The sequence below is a fragment of the Theobroma cacao genome, chromosome 2 (assembly GCF_053813885.1).
Source record: "Theobroma cacao isolate CCN51 chromosome 2, ASM5381388v1, whole genome shotgun sequence".
Taxonomy (NCBI): domain Eukaryota; kingdom Viridiplantae; phylum Streptophyta; class Magnoliopsida; order Malvales; family Malvaceae; genus Theobroma; species Theobroma cacao.
This window is the reverse complement of record NC_142640.1, coordinates 15,046,712-15,070,613: the sequence shown is the minus strand read 5'-3', so window position 1 is coordinate 15,070,613 and position 23,902 is coordinate 15,046,712. Positions and strand designations below refer to the sequence as shown.

General features: G+C 33.9%; 1 non-coding gene across 1 annotated transcript; it reads right to left on the bottom strand.

Moving 5' to 3' along the window:
* Positions 1–20,497: 20,497 nt before the first annotated feature.
* Positions 20,498–20,605, bottom strand: LOC148764086 (small nucleolar RNA R71). The gene has a single exon (XR_016024922.1). It is a non-coding gene; the product is annotated as a small nucleolar RNA R71 (small nucleolar RNA).
* Between the last annotated feature and the right edge of the window lie 3,297 nt (positions 20,606–23,902).

Genomic DNA, 23,902 nt, shown 5'->3' with positions numbered 1-23,902 from the left:
TTATCTTAGGTGGCAAAATGAAGATTTTGCCCTTGAACATCAAAATTTCCAATTTGACCCCAAACGAACCCTCAAACTCCGAACAATCATTTTTAGTCATTCCTAGACTATAAAATATTAAATTTCATCCTACAATTCCTATTTGAACTAGTTCGAGGTTAAATCAACTCAAGTGTACCGTTAGGTACGATACCGAATTTCATCTTTTTTTAGGTGCTTTCCTAGCATAATAACATGCTACTCAGTGCATGTATGTCATGACATGTATTTATAGGGTCGGGTTTTACACATATTAACGGCTAGAACTCATCCTCAATTGTTTTCAACGGATATAAACTACCAAACTGCCATCAGAGTTGCATTTCCAAGTATAAAAGGGTCTTCCAACAATTAGAAACAAGTTTTTTAGAAGCCTTGAATGAGTTTGAGCTATAGAAAGTAGAAAAACCAAAAAAACTTCACTGCACTTGTCTTCACTTAAACGCCTATTCTTTGCATTTGTTTTTTGCTCTCAATCTTGTACCAATCAAATCAACCAGTGATCATAGGTACTTTCTTTTACTACTTCTCTTGTATTCTTAGAGTGAGGGAGTCACTCTAAGGGGTTGTTCAAGCTTGGGATAGCTTAATTGTTGTAGGTTGTGGTTGAGCCTTGGAAAACCACTTTGGGTTGTAGTTAAGCCCGTGAAAAACTAGTGTAAAAGGTTATGGCTAGGCCTGGTAAAAGCCATTGTAAAAGCTTGGTGGGAGCTTTTGAATTTCATCGGTTGTTAGTGAATTTGTGGGAAAATCCTTGGTTGGATAATCAAGGTAGTGGATATAGGTCTTGGACCGAACCACTTTAAATTATTGTGCATTTTATACCCTGTTTTTGTTTTCTTAAGTTCTGGAAACTAGTTTCCAATCTTGTCAAGAGCCAAATTATGCTATTCACCCCTCCTCTAGCACATATTATAGGGACCAACAACTAGTATCAGAGCTAGTTCCCTGTTATTAAGGCTTAACATCCTTTGGGAGGATCCAAATGGCTCAACAAAAATCAGTAGCGGCTGAGGGACAATAAACAAACATATCACCTCTATTTGATGGCTCTAATTACCCTTATTGGAGAACAAGAATGTTAATTTATATTAGGGCTATAGATTATGAAATGTGGGACATCATAATTGATGGACCCTTTATGCCCTCAACCGTGAATGTAGTGACAAATGAATTGATGCCCAAGCTAAGGTCTGCATGGACTGAGGCTGAAGTTAAGAAAGTTCAAATAAATTTTAAGGCCATCAACACATTACATTGTGCCTTGACCCCCACTAAATTTAACAAAGTCTCAAGCTGTGCAACAGCTAAACAAGTGTAGGAGAAACTTAAGTTAATCCATGAAGGGACTTCCCAAGTCAAGGAGTCCAAAATTGCTCTTTTAACACATAGTTATGAAATGTTCAAAATGGAGCATGGTGAAGACATCACCAGCATGTTTGATAGGCTTACAAACATCACAAATAAATTGAGTCAGCTAGGCATGCCTATCCCTGAATATGAATTAGTTAAGAGACTGCTTAGAAGCCTACCAAAATCCTAAAAACCAAAAGTGACTGCCATTAGAAAGGCTAAAGATTTGAACATCATCACACTTGATGAGATTTGTGGTTCTCTTCTCACTCATGAGCTGGAGCTTAAAAAAGAAGAAGAAGAAGATCAAAAGGAAGTAAAGGAAAAGAAAAAGAGTATTGCACTCAAAGCCAGCATCCTTGAAGAAGAGTTGGAAGAGCTTTCCTATGATGATGATAAAGAATTAGCTCTAGTTGCAAGAAAATTCAGAAAGCTAATGAGCAGAAGAAATCAAAGGCTAACTAAAAGAGGTTTCAGGAAAGACCAAGGTGCCTCATGGAAAAGCAGAAACTGACTCCAACAAAAAGGAGGAGCTCATTTACTACGAGTGTAAGAAACCTGGTCACTTCAAGTCTAAATGCCCATTGCTGAAAGATGAAACTCCCAAGAAAAGTAAGAAATCCAAGAAAGCCATGGTGGCTGTTGCATGGTCAGATAGTGACACTTCAAGCTCTGAAACTGATGATGAAAAATCTGAAGAAAGAGCAAACATCTATTTAATGGCACAAGAGGATGAAACAGAGGTACCCTCATCCCCTTGCATTAATTCTTATGATGATTTACAAGATGAGTATGAGTGCCTGTATGATGAATTTGAAAAACTTTTTTCAAAATACAAATCATTAAAGAAAAAGGCTGCATTTCTTGAAAATGATTTGGAACAAATCAAACAAGAATTTACCTCTATTTTTAAGCAAAGAAATATGTTGCAAATTGAGTTAGAACACTCAAAAACAGACTTTGAGGTTTTAAAACAAGAGCTGGAAAAAAAGTCTGAAGCTTTACAAATAACTCTTGATGAAAATGCAGCTCTTAAATGTTTGAAAAATGAATCTTCAAAAAGAGATACATACCACAATAAAAATTCAGCTAAAGCATTACTTAAATGTTACAATTTTGATAAACATGGTCATTTATCATATGACTGTTTTAAGAAAAGAATAGTGCAAAAAGTTAAGAAAATCTGGGTTCCTAAGGGATCTTTTGTTGCAACTAACACTCAAGGACCCATCAAAGTATGGGTACCTATAAAGAAAAATTGAAATTCTATTTTGTAGGTTGAGTTGGACTTAAAGGAGACATGTTCAAAAGCTCAACTCAAGAAGAAATAGCCTTGGTACTTAGACAGTGGTTGTTTATGGCACATGACAGGACATGAAATGCTATTTGCTCAATTGGATAAGAGAAAGGGAGGAACCGTATCGTTTGGAGATGATTCAAAAGGAAGAATCCATGGTATAGGTACGGTTGGAAAGAATTCCCAAACTCAAATTAGTCATGTGTTATTGGTTAAAAGCTTAAAGCATAATTTACTAAGTATTAGTCAATTATATGAGAAAGGATTTAAAGTGTGCTTGGATTCAACTAAGTGTGAAGTGATAGATATGAGTACAAATAAAATCTCATTTATAGGAAATAGATTGAAGAATATGTATGTAATTTTTCTTGAAGATCTTGAAGAAAATAGTGAAGTATGTCTTGTTGCAAATCCTGAAAATGATAGTTGCCTATGGCATAGGAGATTAGGACATGTGAGCATGCATACTATGTCAAAATTAGTTAAGAAAAATCTTGTTGCTGGACTGCCTGAGTTAAAATTTGAAAATGATAGGATATGTGATGCTTGCCAACTAGGAAAACAAGTTAAGACATCCTTCAAGTCTAAGAAGATTGTATCAACATCTAGACCTCTTGAATTACTTTATATTGATCTATTTGGTCCAATATGTACAACTAGCTTAGGAGAAAAATCTTATGACTTTGTAATAGTTGATGACTATTCTAGATATACTTGGGTGTATTTTTTGGCTCATAAGAATGATACTCTTTAAGCATTCTTAAGTCATTGTAAGAAAGTAGAAAATGAAAAAAGGACTGGCCATAGTTAGCATAAGGAGTGATCATGGAGGAGAATTTGAAAATGATGAGTTTGAAAAATTTTGCAATGAAAAGGGGTTGGATCATAATTTTTTTGCACTTAGAACACCTCAGCAAAATGGAGTTGTAGAGAGGAAAAACTGAACCTTGAAAGAAATGGCTAGGACCATGCTATGTGAGAACAACTTACCTAAATATCTTTGGGCTGAGGCAGTAAATACAACAGCTTATATTCTTAATAGAGTCTCAATAAGGCTTTTGATTTCAAAGACTTCATATGAACTTTATAGTGGTAGGAAACCAAATATTTCTCACCTTATGAGTTTTGGCTGTAAATGCTTTGTATTGAACAATGGAAAACAACCCCTAGGGAAGTTAGATGCAAAGAGTGATGAAGCAATATTTTTAGGATATGCTTTAAACTTAAAGACTTATAGAGTTTTTAACAAAAGGACCTTAACAGTTGAAGAATCAATTCATGTAGTTTTTGATGAGTCAAATGCATTACAAAAAGAAGTGCATGATGATGATGATGATGATGATGTAGAAGTCTTAGAAAAACAAATGGCGGAAATGAGCTTAGAAAATAACAAAAATAATAAGAAAGCTCAACTATAAGAGAAAATGAAACTCTATCTCTAGATAATCTGCAAAGAGCAGAAAATCAGCATGATGATCTACCAAGGAGTTGGAGATTTTTAAGAGATCACCCACAAGACCAAATAATAGGTGACATTTCACAAGGAGTTAAAACTAGGAAAGCGACTAGAGAAACTTATGGGTTTTTAGCTTTTATATCTCAAATTTAACCTAAAAACTTTGAAGAAGCTGAAAAAGAGGAAAGTTGGATAATGGCCATGCAAGAAGAACTTGATCAATTCACAAGGAGTCATGTATGACCTTCAAATCACCCTATTGTTGGTACAAAATGGGTATTTAGAAATAAGATAGATGAACAAGGAAATGTAGTTAGAAATAAAGCTAGGTTGGTAGCAATAGGATACAACCAAGAAGAAGGAATAGATTATGATGAAACTTTTACTCCGGTTGCTAGGATTGAAGCCATAAGGTTGTTGCTAGCTTTTGCATGTTTCATGAATTTTAAATTGTTCCAAATGGATGTAAAAAGTGCATTCTTAAATGGATTAATTTAAGAGGAAGTATATGTAGAACAACCACCTAGGTTTAAAGAATTTGAAAAATCTGATCATGTTTTCAAACTTCATAAAGCCTTGTATGGATTGAAACAAGCTCCTAAAGCTTCGTATGAAAGGCTTTCAAAATTTCTAGTTGAGAAAGGGTATGATAGAGGTAGCATCGATACTACATTGGTCATTAAGAGATATCTAAATGATTTAATTGTTGTGCAAATATGTGGATGATATTGTATTTGGTGCAACTAATGAAGCTTTATGCAATAACTTTGCAAAGGAAATGCAGGGTGAATTTGAGATGAGCACGATGGAAGAGTTGAAGTACTTCCTTGGTTTTCAAATCAAACAAAGTGAGGAAGGAATCTTCATCAACCAAGAGAGATATATTCATGATATGCTCAAGAAATTCGATATGCTAAAGCTGAAATCAATTTCCACGCCAATGAGTCCATCCATCAAACTCGACTTAGATGAAAAAGGTGAGGATGTAGATCAAAAGCTCTATAGAGGTATGATCAGCTCTCTTCTCTACTTAACAGCAAGTAGACCAGATAATCAGTTTAGTGTGTGCGTGTGTACTAGATTTCAGTCATAGCTTAAAGAATCACACATAACAACTGTTAAGAGAATTTTTAGATACCTCATAGACACTCAAGAAATAAGAATATGGTACTCTAGAAACTCAACTCTTAGCTTAGTTGGATATTCAGATGCTAACTTTGCTGGCAGCAGAACTGATAGGAAAACCACTAGTGGAACATGCCAATTTTTAGGAATTATGCTTGTGTCTTGGTCCAGCAAAAAGCAAAACTCAGTGGCACTATCTACAGCAGAGGCTAAATATGTATCATTAGGTAGCTATTGTGCACAAATCCTTTAGATCAAGTAACAATTAAAAGACTATGGAATAATTATGCATAATGTACCAATATATTGTGATAACACAACTGCAATCAATATATCAAAAAATCCTGTGCAGCACTCTAGGACAAAGCACATTGAAATTAGACACCATTTTATTAGAGACCATGTGGTGAAAAATGATATTAAAGTAGAATTTGTGAATACTTTACATCAATTAGTAGACATTTTTACCAAACCTTTGAGTGAAGATAGATTCTGTGAGATTAGAAGAAATTTAGGGATGATTAGTGTGAAGGAATTATAAGAAAACCTTTGGCTCTCACATAGAAAATAGAATGCTTTCAGTCGACTAAGGATTTCTTAGTCAATTAAGAGTGATCTGACAACTTTAAATAATAAGACTCAGTGAGTTTAGAGAAAGAAGAGTAAAATGCGGTAAAAAATTTGGGTTTACCGGGTGCAAAAAGATTAACCAAAGTTTAGAGGGAAGTTTGAGATTATAAAGAAATAAAATAGGGCAGCACTTAAAATGAAGGTGAGCAGTTTTTTTCTAAGTAATAACTATTGACTGCCTCTCCTCCTCTCTCCCTTGAAACTTGTTGCTCTAAAAACAAAAACCTAAATCTTCCTGTTTGCATCTGAAACTGACTCAAACCCTCAGAAAGTTTTGCAACCAATATGGCTAGAACATCTCAGAGCAAAGAGATATCAGAGAAGAAGAAAGGGAAAAGGCCAATAGAGGAAGGAACAGGAACTGAAAGTCTGAAGAAGAAACTGAAAATCATGCCTGGTTCAGTGAAAGATATATCCGAGAAACTAAGAGAAAAGAAGCAGAAAATTGACAAGAAGAAAGAAACAGAGCCTTCACTTCACAAAGGTACCAGTTTTTCTTCTTCCAAATTTAGAAATAAGTTGCATGAGTATAGATTCAAGAATATCGAGAATGCACCAGTCTCCTGTGGAAAGTTTATTGATTGAAAGAGTTTTGAGGAAAATGTCAAAATCCAAACTAGTTTATCTAAGCACTTTGATGAACTAGAACTAAAAGGTTACAACACCTTTAAGAATAGGTTTTATAGTCTAAGTCTGATTAAAGAGTTTTATTCTGGAATTACTTTGAAAGGAAATGAATTAATAGATTCTGATGATTATGTAGAAGATGGGTTGAATGTTTATCTGAATGAAAAAGAGTTTGTTGTGACTGTTGAGGATTTAGGGAACCTGCTGAAAATAAAATGTAAAGAAGGTGAATTTGAACTGCTAGAAAAATATGATCCGTCCTCATTATGGGAGATCATCACTAGAAAGAAAGAAAAATATTCTTCAAAAAGTAATTCTGGTTTGATAACCAGTCCTCAGATTAGGATTTTACATTATTTTGTAGCAGCCAATATACAAGGTAGAAGTGGAAGCCTTAGCTACATCAGCCTCTAGGACCTTTGGCTGATGGAGCATGCCTTTAATGGAGTATATCTAAATTTGGGAAAATTTATGATTGAGAAAATGAGAAGTGCCTGCAGACTAGATAAGGTCAATCTGCCATATGGGAATGTAATTACATCCCTTGTGCAGAAGAAGGGAATATGGGCAAAAAGGTATAATATGGACTTGGTCAAAACCAGAGATCAAGCCATTCATTATGGCAGCTTAGTTAAAATGGGGTATGCGCTCGAAGGAGAAAAGTTCATTAAAACCTTTAAAACTGGTCCAAGAAAAGAACACAGTCTGCCTGCTCAACCAGAAGAAGCTCTCTCCAAATTTTCAAATGAAGTGATTTTTAATTTGCTCATGAGGATTGATGGTAAGCTGACTGACCAAGGAGTGAAGCTACAGAAAATAGAAGATAAAATCACTGAGTTGGAAAACAAACTGAAAGAGAAGGAAAACATGCCATTTGAACTTGTGGCTATATATAGTTCTGCCAGATCCAACACTACACTTGCACAACAAGGTGCTAAAAGTTTAGCTAAGTCAGTAGAAAAATCTACTTCTCATGTTGGAAGTTCTAGCATTCAGGCTGAAGGTTCCACCTATAAATCTGCCAGTCCTGCTTTGCAGACTGAGGACTCTCCCTAAGGGGTTGATCAACCAGCCAAGAAACTATAAAACCCGACCCTATAAATACATGTCATAATATACATGCATTGAGTAGCATGTTATTATGCTAAGAAAGTCCCTAAGAATAGACGAAACCCGGTATTGTACCTAACGGTACACTTGAATTGATTTAACCTCGAACTAGTTCAAATAGGAATCGTAGGATGAAATTTAATATTTTATAGTCAAGAAATGACTAAAAATGATTGTTCGGAGTTTGAGGGTTCATTTGGGGAAAAATTGAAAATTTTGATGTTCAGAGGTAAAATCGTAATTTTTCCACCCGTGGACAAAATTTGAGATTTTGAGAGAATTTAGATCACATTTGACAATTTGGAGAATGGTATGAGTATAAGGGGTGAAAAATATGTTTATGGGCAATTTTTCAGTTTTTGGGGTAAAAATGTAATTTTTGACTTTTACGGGGGCAAAAGTGTAAATTTCAAAAATTACTCCACCAAGACTTTGGATAAGTCTGAGAATTTTATCTAAGCTATGGATATGTGGGACAAGTGTATGGTGAAAATTTGGAAACAAATGGATGAAATTTGAAAAACGGACCAATGGGAAAGTGACACATGGCATTTTTTTAATGGTTTAATATTATTTTAATGAAAAGTCAGCCCATTTAAACCCCATTTTAAGTGATGGCCGGCCATAAGGAAGAACAAGAGAGGACATAGAGAGGAAAGGAAGAAAAGAAAGAAAAACAAAGGAAAACTAGAAAATTCAAAGGGGAAATCGCGTTTTTCGCCCGTTTACGCGTCTAACGGTAAGATTTTTCAATTTTAGCTTGATTTCTACCTTTCCTATGCCTTTATTTCCATTAAGAATGCTTGAGGAGAGAGATCAAAAAGTGAAACCAAGGGCTGGCCGAAATTCTAGGGAAGAGAATTTGAAATTTTTAGGTTTTGATTTTTAGTTAAATTGATATTTTTAGTTAGTTAAATGTGTTTAGAAATTAAATTGGGCAAGAAAGCATTAAATTTTCACAATACCCACCCTTGGCCGAATCTGCAATGAGGTACAAGGATGATGATCTGATTTTTATTCTAAGAGAAATGAGGCGAAAATGATGAAAAATGGTTAAATGTGATAGAGAAACAAAGTAGAAAATTTACCGAGTTAATGTCCCATTTTATGCCGAATTTTCCAAGGAGGAAAGTGAACTGATTTTGGTGATTTTAGAGGAATATTGGCTGATAATTAATGGTTAGAAATGTTGGAGAGAGAATGGGACAATTTAAAGCTAAAATGGAGCACGTTAGCAATTTATCGGGTAAAGTACCAAAAATAGGTTAATACCGCGTTTAAGCCGTTTTTAGCTATTGCATTTCATACCATGCATTAGTATAGGATTTAAGTCAAATATATAGTGATTTAGCATTAATGTGATGAATTGAGTAAATTTTTGCAATGTGTCTAGGAGGAGAGCCTTCCGGTAAAGGCAAGGAAATCGTACTCGACGAGTAGTTATCGGGGCACCTAGAAAGCTTTTAGTTTGTACAAACGGTGAGTAAACTTATTATTATTGTAAATTATCTAGAGTTTATTTTTAAATGCTCTTTATGTATTTTATGAAATAAAAACGAGATTAAAACGGGATTTTTGATGTTTTACAAATAAATGTGACAAATAAAGATATATTGGGTTGATTATGAAATTGAGTAATTGGAGGCTGTTAACTGTCTTGAAAATTATATATTTTCCTATGAATGGCTTATGAGATATGAGTATATGTGGCTATATTTTGTAAGTGTATTGGGAAATTTATGTAAGCTGTTTTTACTATGCAGGCTAGATAAATAAATAAAAGCCACTTTATACTATCGAAATTTTATTAAAATTGGTGGGTTGGTCACTACAGTGACGGGTTTTCGTGGACTACCTATTAGAGGGGTATGGTAAACCCGGTTATATAGTTACTCTGGTTGTAGAGGCGAGGAGGGTAACTCCTAAGGTAGTATTAGAGCTCACTTCACGTCGAACCCCCACGTGAATGTGTAACTCGGCCAACGCCAAAGAACAGCTTGTTTTAAAAATAAAAATATGTTTCACATGTAAATGTTATAACAACCTTGGCGGACTCAGTTAGATGGCTCGGCCAAGGTATCCCCGAGGATTAGTTTTGGCTTGAGCCTTGTTTTTAATAAAAGACATAAGCCTTAACAACTGTTTTGGTAAATTACAAATATTTTATAGTTTAAGAAATAAATTGAAAACATTATGAAATGGTTCGTAATTTGTTGTTTAAACTTGCCTCCATTTTACTCCCCTTTAGATATTTAGATATTTACTCATTGGGATTGCAAAATCTCACCCACCTTCTTTCCAAACATTTCAGGTCTGTGGTAGCTTGTAGATACCTTATTTTGTCGAGGATTCCAGTTGACATCTCTACCACACAGACAGTAGGATTCTAGCACCAACATTGGGTGTATTTTGGGCCACTTGTCATTGTAACCATTATTGTACATTATAACTTAGTAAATTTTTGTATGTATGAATTTATTTTACTTACACATTACAAAAGATTTCTTACACGTTTTTATATAAATATTTTTTATATAAAAATGCTATATTTTAATCAATATTTTGAATATTGATATTTGTCTATAAATCTTTTTTTTAAAAAAATTTCTTTGGATTTTTTTGAGCCGGAAACGACCGGTAATTGTTTTAAATGGAATGTTTAACAATGATTACTCACAGAAAAGGAAAGAAACTGATATGTACGCCTTGCGGGGTTTCGGTTGGCATTCCAGGTAATGAGTGTCAATTGGGACGTCGCGGCAGTTGTCATGGGCCAGATGGAGGTTCCGGGTCGTGACAGAAACCCTCCCTTGAACCTCAAAGCAAAAATGATTCAGAGACAGAGAAACACCAGGCCTCTTCTCCAAATTCAGAGGAAGTTTCCATCATGGATATCTTCCACCAAATGGTTAAGGAGGGACAAGCTGAAAAAGACACTACCAAGACAGAAACTCAAAAAAATGGTGAAGGTGTAGGAAAAGGAAAGAAATCTGCATCAGCTACCAGAGTAAAGACAAAAGCAGGGAAAGCCAAAGCCACTGTAGCACCACCAACTGAGGCAAAACTACCAACCAAAGGCAAGAAGACTATGGCAACCAAGATAGCTTTTCTTAAGACAAGAAAGTCTTTCAGGTTGGTAGAGAAATCCAAACTAGTTTCAGCCTCCTCTCTAATCCTTATCTCAAACAAGTCCTCACCAGAACCTTCCCCAAGATAGTCATTATCTCTCCGAGAGCCCTATCCTTTTCCTCTCAACCCTTTCTACAGCACTGAATCCTCACCCTCTGACAAATCAGATGAATAGACAGCCTTCCCTTTGATGCTGACAAAAAGGGGGAGTAGAATGGGTGCAGGAACCAGAGAATAAACTTAAAAAATAAAATGTTAGGGTAGAGGAACCAAGAAGGAACCTAGGAAAGGAAAGAAGGCAAAATAGGGGTGAATGAACTTAGAAAAATAGGAGATAGGAAGCAAAAATAGTCCAGGGGTAGTTTCAGAATACTTGTTGATTAACTGTTATTTATGCCATGGTGGCACTTAAACACTCAGTTTTAATTCTGTTATTTATGAAGTTGTATGTGAAAAATGAATGCTGATATGAATATGTTGCTTAATTGCTAAAAATTAAAGTCTGTTGATATTTTGCTATTTTGGTATTTTGATTGTCATGAACAAAATCTGCTAGTGATATGTTGATATTGATTTACATGCGGATAAATGATTTTTATTATGGCATTGTGGATAATTTCTGTTTGAAAATAGATATAGATGGTGTGTATAGTATATCATTTGAAACATGAATGATGTAGACTAAATCTGAAATCAATAAACTATTGATAGCTGCTGGAACATTAATGAAAATCTGTCAAAACTTGCAGCTGAAAATTTCTAGATGCAAATCACTCTATATTGCTGCACATATGTATACTCTAAATGCACAATATCATTTTCTATATGATGAAAATAAAATTTGCTGCAATAAAATAAGCAAAATATGTACACACTAAGGGGAAGCTTATACTTAGGGGGAGCAATCCTTATTTTTTACAGAAAACTAAAAAGAATTAAAATGACACTCTGTTGTTAATCAAGGAATGTTTTGTCATCATAAAAAATGGGGAGATTGTTGGCTCCATTAGTTTTTGATGATAATAAAACATTCTCATTTATATGTGTCTAATACCTTTACTTGAGTGTGCAGAAAATTAATATATGAAATTAATTTATTAACTCTTCAAAGAGTATTTTTGAAAGAAAAAGAGGGATAAAATTAACAAGATGTAACTGAATAACAAGGAGGAAGCTTATCGGTGAAACAAGGAAGAACATTGGTTGACTAAATTTCAAATTGGAGAAATGGCCGGCTGAAGAGTTTGCGAAACATAACCAATTTAGTAGACCAAGTCAGTTGACTAAGTGCTCTTTGCCAAAATCTGCAAGCCAGAAACAGAACCAACTTAGTCAACCAAGGTAGTAAACTAAGAGCTCTTTGTTTGCAATTTGAACCAGAGCACTATAAGACATATTAACGGCTAGAACTCATCCTCAACTATTTCCAATGGATATAAACTGCCAACTGTCATCGGAGTTGCATCTCCAAGTATAAAAGTGTCTTCCAACAATAAAAAACAAGTTTTTTAGAAGCCTTGAATGAGATTTGAGCTATAGAAAGTAGAAAAACCAGAAAAGCTTCACTGCACTTGTCTACACTTAAACGCCTATTCTTTGTATTTGTTTTTTACTCTCAATCTTGTACCAATCAGATCAACCAGTGATCATAGGTACTTTTTTTTACTATTTCTCTTGTATTCTTAGAGTGAGGGAGTCACTCTAAGGGGTTGTTCAAGCTTGGGATAGCTTGATCGTTGTAGGTTGTGGTTGAGCCTTGGAAACCCACTTTGGGTTTTAGTTGAGCCCGTGAAAAACTAGTGTAAAAGGTTGTGGCTGAGTCTGGTAAAAGCCATTGTAAAAGCTTGGTGGAAGCTTGTGAATTTCACTGGTTGTTAGTGAATTTGTGGGAAAATCCTTGGTTGGATAATCAAGGTAGTGGATGTAGGTCTTGGACCGAACCACTTTAAATTGTTGTGCATTTTATACTCTGGTTTTGTTTTCTTAAGTTTTGAAAATTAGTTTCCAATCTTGTCAAGAGCCAAATTGTGCTATTCACCCCCCCTCTAGCATATATTATAGGGACCAACAATCATTACTTCCCTCACCTTGCTAACTCTATGTAAATTAGATAACACATCTGCCAAAGTTGACTCTCTAGTGGGTATCTCCTCTTTAACCTCTTGAGACTAAGCATCAACTGGCTTTTCGACTACTAACATCTCAATACTATCAACAATTGGTGGCTCACCACTAATAACAATTGGTGGTTCCTCACTAGCAAACCTAGCGATCTTACCTTATTTACCACGTCCCTTAATAGTAAAAGATTGTGGCCTAGTAGTACCATCAATAGAAATATCTCGCTTTACTATGCCCTTAGCTGTAGCTCATGTCCAAGGTGGCATCCTTACCTAGACAATAGCAAACACTAAACTTAGTATAAGTATACAAAGGTAGGTACCAAACAAACTAAGAAGTCCATGTGGTACCCCGTTCGTGGTTTGAGCTGCAGTCACATCTTGAAAATAAGACATAACATAAATGCTAAACCACTTTGTTGACTCGAATAAAACCCCTAGGACTCATGTAACCTAGGGCTTTGATATCAATATCATCACAACTCAAATTCGAGGCATGATAGGTGCAAAGGTATTAATGGGAATTACCCTCTTAATGCATGCAAGCCTAAATAGTAATGAAATTAGTCATTCATATGCATAATAACATAAACTTGATTAATTATACATAAGAAAATATAATAATCATCTTGCATGTTCACATGCTTAAACTGTGGAAGCAAATAAACATAACTCAAAGCATTGACCATCTTAAGGTGGATACATACCGAAGTCAACTTGTGGCAACAATTCAGAGTTTTACTTATTATATGACATAAACAAGGTCATAATACATAACAGTCTAAAATATAAAGATAGACTCAACTAGCGAAGTTGGACAAGGGTTGACTTCTATTGGACGCTGTGACAATCACCTACCAAACTAATCGTAGAAGATTGCTCCTCCCAAATGGATAGTGTGCCAAGCTATTTGCTTTATTGATTTGGAAAAAATAGGGGTAGTAACGTATGAGTTACAAAGACTTCGTGAATAGATATGAGGAATGGGATCAAGCAATGAGGAAGAGTATTTAGAAAAATACGCTTTCAGAAATATGCAAATAGACAATTATCCATTTTTACAAAACCTTGCCTTATTAGGCATGATCATAAACCGAGCCTCGCTTACCCAAGTGTACTCACCTGATAGTCTTGCTTATCCTGCTTGTTAATTAACCTTTTGGTCAACAACCTGACCAAGGCCATAGTTTTTGAGTCTGTTATCTTTCAAATGACATCAGCAAACGTATGTCCAGAGTCAGGTATTTTTCAATTAGAACAAGGATAAATTATATGTCCTTTCATAAAATATAGTTTATAAAATAGGATGTAATCTTTGAATAATATTTAAAGTTTGGAATCCAAATTTGAAAAGTTTAGTAAATACATCAATTCAAGAGCATTTGATATGTAGTTTGGAATTCTCAAAAATCTAAGATTGAAACCGACACATTTCCTTTTTTGGAAAAAGTTTTTGAAAACATTTAGCTTAAAAAAGAAGCTTGATCTATCGATACATAGACCTAATGTATCCATAGATAGCATTATCTATCGAAAGATTCCTCAAATCTATCGATAGATAAAAGACTATGAGCAATCATGAAGTTTTTATGTGGTATCTATCAATACTCCATAAACAAGTAACGATAGATCAGTTACAGAGAGCAAAATTTCAGCCTAGAACTCATCACTAGAACCTCAAACAAGTCTATAAATCAACCATAGACACATAAACAACATTTAACCTCATGTAAGAATAGGCATGGTACAACTCATCAATTAAATCATGAGTTCAATGATAACTTAGTCTAAATTCACACATTAGACATTCAGTCAATCAAAATGGAGCTCTAACCAAAGACACCTAAACCACCTAATGTCATCACACTAAACTGAACAATTCATTGGTCTTGGTCGACAACTATTCGTAAAGAGAATTAATACTTCATTAGCTACCAAAATCCAGTAAGTCTCAAGAATTTCTCAATCGGCTCAAGCTGCCACTCATTGTGCATAATGGCTAGTGCTTTTTGTCATTAGCTACAGGTCTTTGTACCAATAAGCTCCAACAACCACAATACATCAATTCAATGCACAGTGTATAATCAATCAAGGGATGAAATCAATCATCATTATCCATAAAGGTTGAGACAACATAAAGCCATAGTCCATCAACCACACAACATTTTATAATAATTGGCCATAAATACCATGGCATAATCAAGGAGAAAAACATTTCTCATACAACTTTTAAAAATCCATCCATCACACATCAATCATACACAAATGAGATGCTAATATACAAATACAATTGAAAGGCTTGCTCCCCATTTTCAAATACTATATAGTATACTATATATATTTAGTCTATAATTTTCATCAAACATACCTGAAAACATTTGTTCACCACACAAACATTAACAAAATCAATTTATATGCAACGCTATAGAATAGGCATGCTTAATTATATCAAAATAATTAAAAACATCGCATCCTCCCACCTCGATGAAGCTTGCTTTGCTCTTTCGCACCTTTCGTCGAACACTCGCTTTTCCAACAACTTCAAATCTTCTTCACAAAACCTAACACAATGTTTCCAACATTAATACTCAGTTTTCCTAGTCTAAAATCCATTAAATCTTTCCACAAAAGTTCTAGCAATCCTTTATTTCATAAAATAACAACTAATCTAACTCCATCTAAAGCTTTCAAGCCTACTAATGACTAGAGTTAAAGTAACTTTACCTTGGTGAGTTCTGAGATTCTAAACCCATATCAAACCTAGGCTTTTAGAACAAAAAATAAATTTATGAGTACCCATAATTTTTGGAAATCAAACCTCAAGTTTAAAAGGTTAAAAATCAGAGCTTTACCTTCCAAAGTTCTTGGGATGAAGACACAAGCTTGAAAATCACTTTAAATCTTCAAAATCCTTTGATTTTGTGAAAAACTAGAGTTGAGAGCAAAAGAGGATGAAGGTGGTTGGGTTTTGAGTAAAAAAACTCATTTTTTCCCTAAAGGGAAAGTTTAAGGGTTTAAGGATTTTTAAAAGGAATGTAAAATGGTTTGATCTATAGATACGAACATTTATCGATACATGTTCTTCAAGTGCTCTTTCTACGTTTGATCTAACGATACATGATGAACATGTATCGATAGATACACTCTAAAATGTAGTTTTAAAGCCCAAATTCATCCCATTTGATTCTAAAAAGACCCTAACTTGCATGTAAACATATTTGCTTATGAAAACATGATATTTCAGCTAAATTTCACTTAGATTTTATGTTCAAAAACATCAAACCGATGACTCACCAAATCAAGTTAGAAGTTTAACCTTATCTAAAAAGTGGGGTTTCACAATATTCAACATGTTCGTTCAATACTTAAGGATTCATGGAACTAGAAGAGTATGAGCACTTAAATAGGTGTTCAACATATGCATCAAATCCTTTATTTTCAAGAAATATATAAAAATTAGTTTCAATGCAAGTACAAGGTATAATTAGTGATCAAGTATCATTCTTAATCATTTTCAAGCATCAATAAATATTCTTCAATTTTTATCAAGCATAGTCATTAAACATCATTAAACATTATCAACTAAGAAATATTTAATTAATTATTTCAAAAGAATTCTCCAAATCATAAGACTAATAACTCAAGGGGAATTTACACAACAAGATCATTTCATTAAATATTAGGAAAGTTTCATCATTAAGTACTTTTAGTAAGCATTATTCCAAAATGTTTTCAATCAAGCATTTCAAGAAATATTCTCCAAAACATATATGACATCATTAATTCATGGAGAACATTCTTATGAAGAAAATATCATTATCAATGTAGCAATTTCAATGCATTTAGCACTTGTTGTAATCATGTAATAAAATATTATGACCAAGCAAGCATAAGCATGATTACAAAAACAATTTGGCTATCTTCACTAATCATGATTCCAATTTGTTCTATGAAATACAAGCATGATTTCACTTTTCAAAAAGAAAACATATTGACATATACAAATTAAAAATATGCAATCAATTAAGTTCAAGGTACATGCTATTTCTCAATGCTTTATGATTCATGAGTGATACAAATTGTTATGAAATATTGGAATAAAGCACTCAAATTGTGAATATATTTAACATGAGCATTCAATCATTAATGAGTACTAATTGTCAAGATTCTAGAAAGAAGCATTCAATTAAAGCTAATTAAGCATTCTTTGTTAATGCAAGCTATAGGCCATTTTTCATTTTAAATTCAAGTTATTCATAATAACCTATAAGCTAAAGTTGGATGCACACAAAGTCTTAGGATCATGTAAACATTTAAGGTCATGGAGGACATAGTCAACATTCAAGTGCTTGTTCAAAAGATATTTTAACTATGTTAACACACAATAATATTCATGAGCAACTTGACTTAAGTTATGAAATCAAGCACTATAGATAATTCTATTACTTAAGTGAAGTTCTAGACTTTGATAACTCTATTATATAGAGTTATTTTGACACATTTTGGGGACTTAAGTAACTAGGTCTTTGAGATTTTAGGTTTAAATTTTAGTATTTTAGGTATTTTTCTCAGTTAAGTTTAATTATATGTTGATTAGTTTAAATTAAGTTATTTTAGTTAATTTTATGTTATTTTGTTTTAAATTACTTTAAGTATAGTTATTGTTGACTTCTCTTATTGTTCTTGTAGAAAATTCGATGAGAAAGGTTTATTTGATGAAAAATCATGCAAGTATGGTGATGGCTTCATTCATACATATTGCAATGTTTCTAGCATAATTAGAGCTACAACATTCCAATTAACATGATTCTTGAGCCAATAGAAAGCTAAGAGACAAGGCTACAACTGTCAGGCTTACATTTCACCTAGTTTAGAATAGATCAAGGTAAAAATTATTTTGTAAGAAGCTAGACTACTACAGTTCTACATAAGGTAGCATAATGGAATGAGAGTTGTCACGACCTTGAGTTGCTCAAGGCTGCAGTGTTGTGATGCACCAGTGCATCATACAAAATCTAGACAACAGAACATTGCGATACTGGAAAAGTGAGGTCACGACGTTGGTGATGTGAAACAACCTATACTTAGACTCTAGAGTGGAAGGCTGCGACATTAAGGAGAATGGCACGGCTATACCACAAGGAAGCTAGGCATCATAGTAGAGCATGAGAGCATGCCACTGCAGTGCCAAGAAGGTCAAAGCAGTGACGCCAGACGAGATTCCAAAATTAGATTTTTGACGAGAATTTTGAAATTAAGGATTTTGAAACTTATTTAAAAGGCCATTTTCAAAGGTTTTCAAGAGAGAACACCAAGCAACTAATAACCACATTTGGGATGTCAAAATAGCTAAGTTCTTGTGTTTTAAGTTGATTTTAGTTATTTTTTTATGTTTTAAGTTAATTAGTCTTGAGCATGTTAACTTAGTTCAATTTTAGTAATTCTAGCTCATTTTCATGTTGGAAGTCCTATTTAAAGCCAATACTAATTTAGTCTTTGTGTTTGTTGGTTTTTAAATGCATAAAGTTAAATGGTGATGAACTATGCAATGAAGACCAAGTGCAGATTTCCATTAAATATGTTGCAGTTTCAATCAATGTAATTCTTGGACTGTTGAAAATCTGAGAGGTAGACCTACAACATTCATGTCTACCATTTTGCCTAGATCAACCTTGAGATAGGAGAAAATCATGTTGCAAGATGAGAGATTGCAGCAGTTTAGCACCAAGGCAGCGCAAAGAACAGCACTGCGGCCTTGAATGACTTAGGGCCACAGCGCTTAAAGAAGAAAAATTGCTCCCGTACTAAATCCTGAGAGCTTAGTGCCACAATGGTCATGGATGAAGGCCATGACGCCATATGGAAGGCACTAAAAGAAATATGTAAGTGTAAAGCACCGGGGTGCCCAAGAAGGAAGGCCGCGTCACCCTAACGTGTTTCATTAAAACACAACTATTCAGGATTTAAGTTTTGAGGGCTTTTAGTGGCTATAAATATGTGATTTTGTAGCAACTGAAGAGAAAAGTTTGAAAGATGAAAGAAATAGCAGTTAGAGAGAAAAGAAAAAGGTTTTACAATGAGAGGAAATGAAAAGAAAACGAGGAGGATTAAAGATCGAGAATTAACTACAACCTTGTTCTTTATTCTAGTTTTTTCATTTCTTTCTTATTCTTTTGCTGTAGAAAAGATTTATTCTCTTGGAACTATGATGTTTGCTAAAGAAATGATGATGAACTAATGTCCTTTTTCTAAGATTATGGGTAATTTAAATATATCGTTTGAATATATGATTTTTCTTTGCTTAGTATTAATGGGTATTGCATGGTTTGTTCAAATCTATGTTTAATTCTTTTCACTGCTTGATCACCAATTGAAATGATTAGGTTGTCTATATACAACTCGACAAAGGGAGTTTAAACTAAACCATTGATTTGAATAGCTTATGTTCAATTCACTTAGAGGTTAGGTGATAGATTCATATTTAGGATAAACATATACCTAAATACCATAGGCAGCTATATTAAAACATAAACTTAATGAGCTTTTCTTAACTAATTTACATAGACATATAGGATTAATTTGAAAAGCATGGGCACAAGAATCTTGATAGAGACTTGTACATGAAATCGGATTCTAGGTTAGCCATTCATCCCCTTAAGCTAAGTTTAAAGGAAAAGATTAGATTCAAATGAAATATTGAGAGACATTATGATCCTAGGTTTTTACAATAATAGTTCTTTAGAAAAAATTTACGTTCATATCCTTAGTTGATTTTAGTAGTAAATTTCACATTAATTAAGAAAAATTAAGTGGTAGGATAGAAATAAGATAGAACTAATTTTGTTACAAATTTAATACTTAATGAAAGTTTAGGAGCAAATCTTTATGGGAAATGATACTTGACTTACTACTATATTACTTGAGTGACACGTATATTTATGTGTACAAAATCGACAACAAGTTTTTGTTATTGTTGTCGGGGATTTGCATTTGCTAATTATTTTGCTGATATTAAATTATACAAAATTTTCTTAGTTCAAGTTTGTCTCTTTTTTGTATTTTCCAAGTATGTCTTGGGTATTGTATGAGAAGAACAAGAAACTTGGAAGTAACCTTTTGTGACCCAGAAATCAAAAGAATATTCAAAGACTTAGAAAGAAAAATTGACAAGGTTATACTTTTTCTAATACAATGGCTGAACAACAGGGAGAGTGGCAAGTCCAAGAGAGAGTAATAGATGAAAATCGCTCATTAAGAGACTATGTCATTCCGTTGGTCCAAGGTATTCCATCAAGCATCAAAAGGTCGACCATTCAATCACACAATTTTGAGATCAAGCTGGCCATCATCACTATGATCTAAACATCAACTTAATTTGGAGGTCTTCCAAATGATGATCCAAATGCGCATATCTCAAATTTCCTAGAGATATGTTACACATTTAAGCACAATGGGGTCATGGGTGATGCAATCCACTTGAGGCTATTTCCTTTCTTGTTATGAGACAAGGTAAAGGTGTTGTTAAAGTCGTTGCCCACTAGCTCAATCACAACTTGGGATGACCTTGCCCAAAAACTCCTGGCTAAATTTTTTCCACCAACAAAGACAACAAAGATGAGGAACGATATTACTTCATTTACATAGTTTGATCATGAGTCATTATACAAAGCTTGAGAGAGATACAAGGACTTACTTAGGTGTTGTCCCCATCATGGTCCTCCAAAATGGCTCAAGTGCAAATGTTTGATGATGGATTGAGTGGTCAAGTACGAACCACCGTTGATGCTGCTGTTGGAAGAGCTCTCTTGGTAAAGTCCATTGTGATGTTTATGACCTATTGGAAGAGATGGTGCTGAACAATTACGAATGGCCATCGAAGCAATTTACGCATAGAAAAGTAGCTGGAGTTCTCAAAGTGGATGCCATCATGACATTAACCACATAGGTAGCTGCTTTAACTAAAAACTTTGATTGTTTGGCACTAATCTTGTTTAAAGTCCTTTTGTAATGTGTGAATTTTGTGAAATTGGACATGGTAGTAATTAATGTCTAGTTAACAACACAGAAACTATTCAATTTGTGGGGAACATATAGCAAAAAATCCTCTTATCTAACACCTACAATCCCGGATGGAGGAACCATTCAAACTTCTCACAGGGAAACAATCATAGAGAATCAACTTCAAGGTCGAACATTTTATTGGTCTCGTTGGAGTGCTAGAGAGGGGGTGAATAGTATTAAAAATATTAAAGTCAACCTTTTGAGCTTGTAGAGCTCTTAATTAACTATAAGAAGGAAAGTTTAAAACTTGTCAGAGTAAAAGACACCAAGTAAAGAAAGGTAGAGATAAGTGGACAATACACAAGTATTTATAGTGGTTCAGTCCCCTTGACCTATATCCACTACCTTGATCTCTCAATCAAGGATTTTTAACCCAACTTCATTAAACCAATGGAATTAACAGCTTTTACTTAGCTTTTGTAAGGTGAGCTTCTAACTTAAGCTCTAATCCCTTACAATAAGTGTTAGAGTGCTACCACACTCTAATTAATCAAGAAAAGAGAAGACAAAAGAGTACACATGATCACTCTTATTGATATAAGATGACTGCAACCAAGTGTAAACACTTTTACAAGAATAGGAATGAAAAATAATTGTGTGAGAGTAAGTTCTTTGGCTTTTTGCTGAAAATGTGATCTTGGTAGGTTCTCTAACCCTTTTTTGACCATCGAAACTTCCTTTTAATTTTAGAGACTTAAATTTTTTGTCGAAGACATTTTCTAGTCATTGTGAACATGTCTGATGCCTTCGTAACTATCATTTTATCTTCTAGCATTTAAATTCAAATAGGCAGACAGTGTTTCGTTAACTAGTTAAGGGTAGGCTTTAGCCAATTAAGCCTTCTCTGTCTTGCACTGTCTGATAGCTCATTCTATTGTGTTAACTTGTTAAAGGTGTCTTTAACCGATTAAGTAGATTCTGTTTTCAAACTTGTCCAGCCAGTGGTTTTTCTTTAATTGGTTAGTCCTTTCTTCCTTCAACTTTAACCTATTAAAATAAGCTCCATCCAATTAAAGATTTTTTGAATTTAATTTTTTTTTTTTTATAATTGAGAGAAGGGGGATTCAAACCCTGCTCTTTAGGTAGGGAGATAATGCACCAACCAATAAGCCAAATGCTCGGGTGTCAATTTAATTTCTTCATTTTGGCTCCCTTCAATGGTCAACTTTATTTCAAATTTGGATTTTGGTGATTGAAGGTACTTTAGGTCTTGTGCTTTAACCGATTAACGTCATTCCTTAATCGATCAACGCACCTATGTCTTTAGCTTTTAACTCTTTCTTAATTAGTTAAGCCTAGCGCTAACTAATTAAGGTTTTTCTGCCTTGGTTTTATATAGTGCCTAGTTAAGCCTTAACTAGCTAAGGCTCCATGTTAATTAGTTAATAATGTTTCATTTTCACTAACCTTTTTTTTCTTTCCCTCTTTAACTGATTAACCCATTTTTTAAGTAAGCAAGCTTTTTAACTTGCCTTTAATCATTCAATTTATTATGGGTTTTAAACTTTGTCCTACACATTTAAGTAGTGAAGTTAGACATCAATAAATAAGGAATGTTTTGTTATCATTAAAAACACATTGAGCTAACATTCTCCTCCTTTTTTGATGATGACAAAACACTCATACATTAAGAGTGCAATGTCAATATGAATTTTATATTTATGTTCATGTGAGGATTGCTCCCTCTAAATGTAAGCTCCCCTTTAATATATGCATAAAAAATTCTTTTTCATACATGTTTAATGTATACCTATGTACATCTATTCCCAAGATTAACTTTTAGTCACATAGATATAAACATTCAACATAAACTATAAATATAAGCATTATTCACAATAGAAATACTCAACAAAGACATTCAACATATAACATCGGCATAGAAACATTTAAATTTCATTAGCAACACAAAATCTAGCCAAATGTAGCTATTGTCAATGTTCAACAACATAAAGCAACCCCAGATATAACAACCTAAAACCATTGTTTTACAACATAAAGCAACACAAGATATAACAACCTAAAATCATTGTTTAGCAAATTCATCAGCAACATAAAATATAGCCATTGTTCAACCTAAGAAGCCTAATTTGTCAACCTATTAAGCAGCTTAATTTGTCAGCCTTTTTTCTCCCCTTTTTAATCATCATCCAAAAGGAAGGTTCTATTAAAGCCTAATTCCCATTAGAGTTTGAGGAGGAGGATGACTCATCAGTACCAAAATGTACTTTTAGGGGTTTGAAAGATGATGAGGAGGGATAAAAGAGGTAAAAGACAAGGAGTTAGATGCTAAGGATATGATTTGAGGTGGTCTAAGCTTATAGGGTAGTTTGACAGAAGATAATGCTGATCGTGCAAACTTCTTTCTTCTGAGAGAGGTAGTCTTAGTTGCCATTGTCTTTTTTCCTCTATTAGAATGTTTCCCAAAGGCTAAATCAGTGGCTGGGGCTTTGCTTTGTTTTGAGTTTGCTGTAGTGCAACCTCCTCTTTTTCTTTCTAAGCTAATTCAATTTCTTGCTCCATTCTTTTTTTAGCTTTGCTTAATCAGCTGCAACCTCCTTAATTATTTCAATAATAAATTTTGAAAGCAATATTCCTTTTGATTTTTTTAGGTTGTCACCTTCATTCTGTTCTTTCTCTTTTTCTAGTTCTTGATTCATCTTTTTTACCTCTTTTTCACCTTCATTTTCCTCTTTAATTCCCATAGCTGTTTCTACTTTAGGACCCACTTCATCATTTTGATCCTTCATGTTATTTTCACCATTTTTTTTGGCAGTTTCATGGTCAAAAGTGTGAATTTTAAGCTACTCTATTTCAGTTCTCTCATATAGGGAACTTGCTGCTTTAGCTTTGATTTTCAAATGTAGGAGATCTTGTTTCATTTTCTTTGAGAATGAAGTTCTCAAGATGTAGCAACTTTTCTTCAATTTTAATAATCCTCTTAGTTGGCTCAATCAA